The sequence below is a fragment of the Parasteatoda tepidariorum genome, chromosome 3 (assembly GCF_043381705.1).
Source record: "Parasteatoda tepidariorum isolate YZ-2023 chromosome 3, CAS_Ptep_4.0, whole genome shotgun sequence".
Classification (NCBI taxonomy): Eukaryota; Metazoa; Arthropoda; class Arachnida; order Araneae; family Theridiidae; genus Parasteatoda; species Parasteatoda tepidariorum.
In genome coordinates, this window is record NC_092206.1 from 87,604,410 (window position 1) to 87,615,354 (window position 10,945).

The following is a 10,945-nucleotide window of genomic DNA, read 5'->3' on the forward strand; positions in this document are numbered from 1 at the left end:
TTCAGATCATCGTCAGGGATGTTTCCCGTATTGTGTTTTTTTTTTTTTATTTTTTTTTTTTTTACACTTTCTAGCATTGGAGTAGAGCTCTTCATATCTCTGTGGTTAAAACAATTGCCTTTTCTAAATCGATGAAAAAACTCAATTTTTCAAACATCTCTGCTGAATGAATATAGATTTATCAGGTAGTTCCTCGCCAACTCTTCATAGCGCGTGGAAATGCATTTTACCCTGATTTGCCCTTCTCGGTCACTGTGGGTTTTCTTGCTCTCTTTTTCATATTTTTTTTTCAAATTTCGGCTACTATGGTTGTTCCAGTTTTGCTCACCTTTATTTTTCCATTTCGTGTTGGCAACGCTATGTTTTTTATTTCAAATCACTTTTGTTTCTTCTCATTTACGTTTGGCAAGTCCTAACAATGGGCGCTTATTTTGAGCACTCGAAACATGTCAACTCTTGTTTCCATTTTGTATATTTTGAAGCGAATGAAGTTTTTAATCAGACAATATTTTATCTCTTCCGTTTCTAGGGATTTCTAGGGCTTATTACATATTTTTATGGTAATAGTAACTTTTAATATGGCTTTCTTTAACTCAAAAATCAAAGCTTAAAAGAGTTAATGACTCCATTGGACACATAGATGCAGGGTTACTGTAGACATTTCAATATTGTCAGGCTTCCCCCGGTTCTAAGAAAAATTCAACAATGGAAGTAAATTCGCGCTAATACTAACAGGAATTTCCTTTTTCTAAGTTACCATTTTACGTTTAGTAGTCTGGTAGGGCAAAGTTCGCATATGTTTCTTGCGTAGTGGTTGTCAAAAAAAGGTCAAATGATAGACGTTTGTCTCATTTCGTTAACAGAGGTAGATTTTTATGTTTCTATTAGACAACACCCTTATTAAGCTTTCTGCAATATAAATGTGAGTTAACTACTAATACACCATAAATCAAGGTATTTGTTTAAGAAATTAGATTATTTTGGAAAATATTCAACTTATTTACAATTGTTTTCTACTGTGTTTATTAATTTCAATTAGTTCTCATAAAATTGCAAATAATGCTGTTAAAACTTTTTTTAGCTCAGAATACTTATTACATTTTGAATTTTTCTTTTAATTTTTTATTGCCGTTGTAATGTAATGGGAACTACCTCTCATTTAAAGTTTAATATTGAACTCCTTTATAAAATAAAAACTAACCTCGTTTTATTATTGTTGTTGTTGTTAATTTACGTCGCACTAGAGCTGAACAATGGGCTATTGGCGACGGTCTGGGAAACATCCCGGAGGATGATCCGAAGACATGCCATCACAATTTTGATCCTCTGCGGAGGGGATGGCGCCCCCGCTTCGGTAGCCCGACGATCTGCGCGCAGAGTCTTTACGGTAGCACAGTTTAACGAGGACCAATACCGCACACCCTCGGTCCCTACGCAGACTGATCCAAGTGGTCACCCACCCGCCCACTGACCGCAGCCAGTGATGCTTGACTTCGGTGATCTGCTGGGAACCGTGTCTTAACGATCAGTCCACTGCGGGAGTCGTTTTATTAAAAAGAATAACATTTGTTCTGTCATTCTGCTAAATAAATTAAAAATATTCACTTTAAATGCAGTCATTTTTTAACGAAACAGGTTTTTTTGGAACATGCATATTTCGGTTATAAAATACAAACTAATATTTACGAACCCGAAGAGTTGTAGAGTCTTTCAATATTTAAAGTGGCTGTTAAATAGCAAGTGAGATTTATTTATCTTTAGCAATTAAATAGCAATTGATGTTTATTATCTAGGTTTATTTATTATCTAGCTATTATCAGGTCTTATATATTGGCTTAAATTGTTTATAAGTTGTGGCGGTTGAAATCATTGTAAATAAATTTTATTGAAAAAAATCAAATGACAAAGCTGGACATTTGCTAACACGCTATGAGTATTCGAAAAAGAAAAGAAAGAAAAACATTTGTTAAACCAAGTGAAGTTGGCATTTTATGCAGATTAAGTTTCATTATTCGTGAAAATTAACGTTATTAAACAAAAAAAAAAACAAAAAAAAATCCAGTAAAATTACGGTTCTTTTTGGCAATGACATTTCTAGTAAACAAAAAATCTGATTTGGATTAATAAAGCCGAAATTTAAAGTATTTAAACTATTTATTTGGTAATTATTCCATTCATATTTTAGCTGTTTACCGGAAATTCTGGTTTTCAATAGTTCTTATTAACACACATTTAGTAAGAAGTACAGAATTGAATAACAGAATGAATGGTTTTTATGTCATTCTCCAAGGTATCATGATAAAATTACCAAATTTTAACACATGTTATAAAACCATGTTTTACTGTTAATTTTACCAAAATCATTACCAAAGCGCTTCGTTGAAAACACCATGTGTTCCTTTTGAGCCAGAAAGACCAGTAAATTTTATCATATTGTGGTTCTTTTGATCATATATTTTTTCTCAGATTATTTACCCAAGATAGTATTTTTACAGACTGAAAACAGTTCCATTTTGGTTTTACTAGCTCGTTTATAAATAACAGTACATTAAATAGGTGGTTTCATGACTTAATTCATGATGTAATTGGTTTCAGGACTATAGCAACGCTCTAAATAATAGATTTCAACCGTGATAAAGGGCTTGTGTGGACAAAAACAACGGTTTTCTTAAAAAAAGATTATGAAAAAAGTATGCATCCAAGCTAGCTTATGTAACATTCAAAACGAAGACAAGCGTTCAAATTTTACTTAGAAAAAAAAGTAGAAACATTAAATTTTAAAAATACTAGATAATAATTAGTAAAGTAATTTAGCAAATTTGTAAAAAGTGCTCCTTTCTTCACTACTTACGGAGGTGTTCTCTTTTTTTCCTTTTCTGAGCATTATTTATGAAAGAGTCATTTGGCAAAGATCTTTATTTTATTAAGTTGAAGTATGGGCTTTCAAGGTGAATAAAGCAACTTTTTCCCCTAAGAATATTCATCTAAAAGAAAAAGTGTAATTTTCTCAGGGACCAAAGTTTATTACTTCCAAAATTAACGAACCGTTAAACTAGTCTAATGCAAAAAGCACGAAATATAGTTTTCATTAATTATATTTTCCTCAAATCAGGGAAAGTCCCATTACTTTTTGTTTTAGTAAAGTTTGTTCCCATTACTTTTTACACGCTTTGTTGTGAAGAAAAATTAAAAAAAGGCTTTCACGCAAAATGAACCTTAATAAAATGAACATCTCTGATCTAAATAAAAACGTTTTCTAATCGTTTATTTTTTTTTAATATCTTCGAGATTAATTTATATTATCCATCCCAGAGACAATTATAATCTAAGGCCAAAGAACTGCGTTAAAAATGCTGAATAATTTTCTTTGTAAAAGCTTTTTTTGTTTCTGGAATAATGTGTCTTGTGTTTCAAAATTTTCTTGAAAATGATTTATCAATTTTCGTAAAACTTATGAAAGCTTAATAATGAACTCTGACTCCCGGTGGCTGAGTGGTAGCCTTTTGCGCTCCCGTGGCACATGTCCTGGGTTCGATCCTCGGGTCGGGCAATGTTGATTCAGCCTTTCATCCCGGTCGATAAATGAGTACCAAGCATGCTTGGGAAATAAAGACTGGGGGTTTCGCGTTCGGCTGACCACCTAATCGGAAAATCAGCTTCTGCACCCCAGAGCCCACGGTTAAGAAAACTGAGATGGGTACGGTAATCCTTGGCCCTCTATGGGTTGTCGCGCCAATGAGTTTAGTTTTTTTTAATAATAAACTCTAATACTAGAGCATACGAAAAAGAAACGATTTCTTTAAAGAGCAGTAAAGTGGTAATACTTTTTTGTCCTTATGTATTTAGTGCCCCATTGCGGTAATAAGCATTATTAGTAGTTAGACGAGGATTCTTTATTATTAATTGAACTTGTGAAATTATTTTTTAACATTTAGTTATATGTTTCATTATTATTCTATGAAATATTTTATTCTTTAAAAATGCTGAGTGCTAGAAAATACGAAGTGAAGGAATAGTTTTCGTAATGTAAAAAAAATATTAAAGTTAAAATTTTAACTTCTCCGTATTTTTTATTTTTAAATATATTTTCACGTTGAAATATAATGCTTATTTTTTATGCTTGATATGCACAGCAAATGTTTTTAAGCAAACAGAAGAATAAATACTGATACGAGTTAATGCTTATAAATACCACATAAATAAATTTTCGATCAACTATATAGGTATATTTTTCCCTCTGTTTATGGTAGAATTTGTCCCATAACAGAATAAAATAACAAAAGAAGCGGAAAGGGAATAAATATAATTATGATAGAGAATTGTAAGTAGTACGGAAATTGTAAAACGTACGTTTTTCAAATCAGCAACATTAGCAGCTCTTCGGTTACTTGGGCCTAAAAAAAAACTTAAAGAAAGGCGTTGCTGTGACGTTTCAGAGGGACATACTTAATTACTATTTAGTATTTTGCAGAGGGGGAATGAAGTGAGAAATTCTTTTTCAATTGGAGAGTCTTAGAAGCTTGTAAAAGACATTTAAAGACTTCTCGGGGAATAATGCATTGTAGTCGGTGACATTAGAGTTGTTCGTTAGTGAAGAATATGACTTAATTATTCGTAGTTGGGTTTAGAATCTCGGTTCCCCATGACAGAAGCCACGTATCTTTCTGGCCTCTCTCATACTTTAGGATGTCCTGTGCTTACAAATTTTGGAGACCCATATGGCTTAGTGCACTAAGTAAAAAATATATTATCACAACTATCAAAATATAGTAAAATTTGCCGTGTTTCTGGCTCCATGGAAACACCGAAAAGCTCGGTAATTTTTACCGAAGTGCTTCGTTAATACTTTTGGTAAAATTGGTAAAAAAAAATTGTTTTATAATATATAATAAAATTTGGTCAATGAGGTAAAATTTAGTAATTTTATAGAACATGGTATTAAAATCATTTATTCGGTTTAATTTACAATTCAGTTTTGTATTTCTTACTAAATGTGAGGTAATAAGAACTATAATTTTGAAAACCAAAATTTCCGGTGAACCGTTATCATATTAAGGAAAATATAAATGCACTTTATAATATCCTGGGTAAACAAATGAATTATTTAAATACTTTATATTTTGGTTTTTATTACCAGAATTATGTTTTTTTTTTAATCAGAAATTTTCTTAAATTACCGTACACAAATTTACCCAGAATTTTTTTCTCGGAGTAATATCTTTTAATTATTGGCATTTTGCACTCTATAAAATGTTAATTTTTATTTATTTATTATTCTTCTATTGAAAATATCGTGAATTTCATAGAATCTTTCTGAATATTATGGATATTATAAAGTGCTAGATTTTATAAGTAAAGAAAAAGAAGATTTTTTTAAAATGGAATTCTTATTGGAGGATTTTATGATAAAAAATAGAAAGTTCTGGCACCCTCAGTGCCAGCACTTTCAATTGTAATTTTGTCCAGACATTTTTACAGTGTATCCAACAACAACCTTATATCATATAACAGTTCAAATCGGAAACAATTTGAGCCTCTTATATTTTTAAAAATTTCGATTAAATATTAAGATTTAAATCTGGCAACATCCAATTTTTCGCTCTCTCATTTTTTAAGTATAGATTTTTCTCATGTTACTTTTAACATCAATTCAAGCATGAGCTAATAAAATGAAGATCTTGATTGGAATAAATTTTTCTACAACGAAGGATAAGTATACACAATGTAAAGCAAATCGCTGGGAAAGAATATGCGAAAAGGCACTTAAAATTGCAATAACTTTTGTACAAATTAGAATTTCAAAGAATAATAATAATAAAATTACGTTAGATTTCTAAATAAAAACTCCCCTTTCAACACGTCAAATTTCAATAACTGTAGTTGTATTTACGCGGCCTGCAGAGCTGCCCGCATATTTTTTTACTACAAGTTTGATAATTAGTAATTCTAGAACTAATTTTCAAATGTTAATTTTTTTTTTATTTTATCATACTCTCCGAAATTTTTTTTACACATTTTCGTAATTTTAAGTTTTTAAGCCTTAAAGCGCTCTGCAAAAGAAAATGTAACGTTAAGTTGAATACCCAAAACAGCGGTGGCGGCTTTGACGATTTTTAAATATACTAGTAGGCTTCACTTCGCATGCCTGCTCGCTTCTCTCGGCTATCCCAATAGTTGTCTTTCATTCATCTTTGTACGCAACTTATGAAGAAAAAAAAGATAATTTTGTTTAAAAAATGTGTAAATATTATAATTTTATGTAAGATCATTTTTTTCAATATGTTAATTGCAACAAATGAACGATTACTTGGATATGAAAATAAATAAATTTTCTAGGAAGAAAAAAACTAAACTTTGGAATATAGAATGTGTAATACAATGAAAAATAATAAATAAGAAGTAATTTTACTTAAAAACAATCTATGCCGATAACCTTATATTACATTACAATCAAATTGCAAGCGATTTTTATCTCTCTCGCAATATTCATATTTTTAAAAAGGTTCGATATAAATGTTATGACTTATATCTGGAAACAACTGGTCGCTTTCTCTTTTTTCTTTTCTTTCATTTATCCATTTTTTGTTACTTTTGACACTGTCAAGCACGATCTATTAAAATGATTTCAAGATAGATACATTTTTTGACAATAATGGATAAAACATCATTATTTAAAGCAAAACAGTTAAAACATTCTCATAAAAAGGACTTAAAATTGCAAAAAAATGGAATCTCCAATTTCGTGTCACTTAAAATGGCTTTTTAAACACGTCAATTTCAACTCCGATGTTACATTTCAGAGGGCATTCCCACTATTCCATCAAAACTCTACACACGAGATGGACCGACAAACTTTTTTTCTTTCTTCACGTTTAACATTTGATGCTTGTCGAACTAATAATCGAATAACAACGAATAACAACAACAACAATATTTTTCATTCCGTCGAATTTTTTGTACATCTTTCTACGCACCATATTAATTTAAGGTTTCTAAGTCTGATAGATATTGCGCAGCAAAAAAAAAATGTAACACAAAGGAGTAAAAATGCAGTTAAAATTAGAAAAAATTCACGAAAAAGCATTTAAAATTGCAATATCTTTCGAATATATTGAAATTGTAAAAAAAAAAAAAAAAAAAAGTCTGGAAAAATTGGAATTTCTTAAAAAGTAAATAAGGCTTTCTTTGAAAAAAAATCTCGGTAATTAATTGTTCCGAAAAAAAAAGACTAATTTTACTGAACTATTATTTTATTGACTTGACTTTGGTCTCATTCTTTCAATGTGAAAAAATACTTTGGAAACAATTAATTTATTTAGATAGCTATATTTGAGTTTCTCCCTCCTCATTTAACCTCATTTCTCCACTATTCCGCCAAAACTCTTCACACAAGAACGAGTAACTTTTTACTACTTACTTCAAGAGAAGGGTACTTAACAGCTTAGCACGATTTTTATTTGATTTTATCTTTTTATTTTATTTTCATTTTTATCACTTATTTTATTTTTTTGGCTTTTTGGTTTTGAAATATTTTAAGCTTGAACATAACAAATTATTAAAAAATAACACATTTTCTTTTCTTTTCTTATTATCTGAGAAACTTTTATCATATTTCAAATATTTGACACAAAGGTAAAGAGAAATTCATTTTTAATTTTTAAAAAAAATGAAAATTTGCCAACCAGTTTAATTGATCTAAAAGATTCTTTATTTTTTGCAAATGTTTTGTTGTTTGAAATTTTAAAATAAACAAAAAAAATTAAACACGCTTTATAATAAATACATATTATTTTGCTTCATCTTTGTCTAATAAGTATTTAAAGTCTTTGTTAGAATTTTGAAGAATTTTAAGATTTGTAGAATGTTAAAGAATACAATGACAATGTTGACTTATGATTTTGTATTACCACAGTATATAAACATATCCAAGTATAGACTGTTTTTAAATCAAATATAATTTACATTTTTAGAATTATTAAAATTTAAAGTAATGAATAGTTTAAAGATATATTATTTAAGAAGAATGAAACATTTTAGTGATTAGTTTGATGATTAAGACTACGTATTTAAAACTTAGTTCTCTTAAGTTTAAACTTTCTATTCAACAAATTTTTCACAGTTTCTACAACTAGTTTTGTTTGCCTGTTCTTTCAATTAAGAGAGATCGCACTCTTCACTTTCAAACAATTTCTTTTTAATATTAATCTTTGTTTTCAACGAAAGCTATTTGAAGTTCTCAAAAAATACATCGTAAGAGTATTTATAATAGTATAGTTTTGTATATTTATTGGTAAATAAATGTTGAAAACAAAGTTCAATGAATTTCATGACGACACGTTTCCGCCATTTTTTTTTAAATTTTAAAACAAAAAAAAGGGTGGAAAACGGGCAGCAATATCCTAAATTAGGCAGTTTTCAAAATAAATAATTAAATAAATTCTTGCAGAAAATTTACGAAAATTAGGAAACTATTTCCGCCTAGAGTTTTACGTTTCAGTTTAAAACGTTTGCGGCAGATGGCGTTGCAAATAGTAAACTTGTGTATCAATAATTATTTTTTCTTCAATTTATAGCTTCCTATCCACTGAACAATTTATAGCGAGATAATTAAAACCAGAGAATACAAAAAAAAAAAAAAAAAAAAAAAAAAANAAACAAATAAAAAAAAAAAAAAAAGAAATAAAGAAAAATACATATTCTCTGCATTCCCAAACATTTAATCCTCTGTAACATGAATTAGCTGCAAGAATTCTATTTCCTCATAAATTACAATAAGAGATGATGATGCATTCAGACGACTCAGTGACTAAAAGTAAATTTATTAAATTAAAGTTTAAAAAAAAACTCCAACAGTTGAATCTGAAAAAAAAAGTGAAAACAAACCTCTTACGAATTTAAATGAAATTCTCTTTCGTGGCGTTTTTTTCCTTCTTGAGGGTAATTTTTTTTATTTATTATTTATTTCTTTGTTTGTATAAGTATCACTCCATAACTTTTATTCTGAACATCAAAAAGCTATCTAAAAATTAATTGAATCAGCATTTTGTATAAGCTTTCTGTTCTATTTGTATAGGATATATCGATAAAAAGGGATCCGTATTTAAATTTAAGCCCCACACCATTAATTAAAACAAAAATCCGAAAAGTTTGGCTAATACACGGGGGTGATATAATGCAGAATTTTAAAAAATGCACTCATAAGTCATTTCTAAAATATACTTATTAAACTGGGTTGTAATTATTTGTTATTTATTTTTGATCATTTTCAGCTGATAAATACCATATTTTTTTTACAAATAGAAGACTTGCCTGGAAAAAGTTTCTCGAGAAGGCCATGGTTCAAAACTGGCTGTTGAGCCAATGAAGTTAAAAAATGAAATTAAAATCATTTTTAATTTATATTCAAGTTTGGTTAAGCCATTCGACTAAGATAAAAATTTCTTAAACATAAAAAGAAATTGTTCCAACGTTAAGAAAAATATGATGCATTAAAAAAAAATGAATTCTAATATTTCTCCGTAAAACGGGTACTTTGCGCTATGAAATGTATACTTTACATTTCAAAATAAATACTTTGCAGCAACAGTGCGAGGAAAGTCGCTACATATTCTTAAGTATACTGCAAAACATAATAAAAATATACGTTTCCGTATTTATTTCATAAATTATTCAAAATTTTGCAAATGTTATTGTAAAAATTATTACCTCTTAAATCGAAGAATTCTGAAAGAGTGCTAGTAGTTTAAGAAGTTGGGTAGCCATGCTTTTATATTCTATATATATATATATATCTCTTACACGGCGACAAAAAAAGCCTCATTAAAACTCCCCGAATGGCAACGCTGGAAAATCGACCAATGATTGACGCTAAAAATGTCACATGCCAAATCTAGCTGAGGTGGCACAACGTATAGCTCTTTTAAAACCGGAAACTGAAATAACCAGAGAGAGCATTCTCACCAAATGTGATCTCTTCCGAAACTCACCCTATTATCATCTGCGGCAATCTCATACTATTAAGCTAGGCAAAAGTGAGTAGTCTTTGTCGATAGATCTCTATTTTAGTATTTTGTCAAAAGCGCTTTTTTTCACGAATTTATATATTACGAATTTATTTGACGATTTTTGATTTATATCATGAATTTATTTGTCTTATTATTATTATTAGTTATTCATTGATAAATGAATCTCAGTCGTGCTGTTACGCTTTAAGATTTTATACTATAGCACATTTGTAATAGATTTAATGAATTACATGTCATTTGAATGAATTAACGTGTCAATGAATTACATGACTTAGTATTTACTAAAAATATGCAATTTTTTTTTAAAAAAAAGTTGTTATATGGATTTGAATGATTGTTTTTGAATTCTTAGAATTTTGTACATTTGCAATGTACCTAAGATAGTAGCGAGAGAAGCAAACCATATAAGATTGCGTAGCAATTTTCGGGGGTTGGCGAGCGTTAGCGTGCAGGGGGCGCAGCCCACTAGTTAAAGAAAAAAGTCTATCCACTATGAGAACATCAAAATTTTTTTCTTCTTTTATTCGTTGCTTGAAACAATATACAGGGTGGTACTTATTAAAACACTTCATTGCTTTAAAGTTCATTGGCTCTTCTAAGCAATTTGTTAATGACTGTTATCAAGAATACGATAAATCATCAATTGCTGCACATTGTTGGAATCTTGGGCATAAATTCAGTTTCAACAATTCTAAAATTGCTTGCACCCCAGTCACATCAGCTCATCTTGCTGCATTGGAGTCTTGTTTCATTCATATGAATGCTGATTCCCTTGTTAATGACATTAGTTCCACACCACCTCTCCATAGCACGTGGAAATGAATTTTACCCTGATTTGCTCCTCTCATCCACAGTGGTTTTTCTTGTTCTGTTTCTTCAACTTTAGGTCTGTTTTACTCTCTGCTATTGCGGTTTTTCTA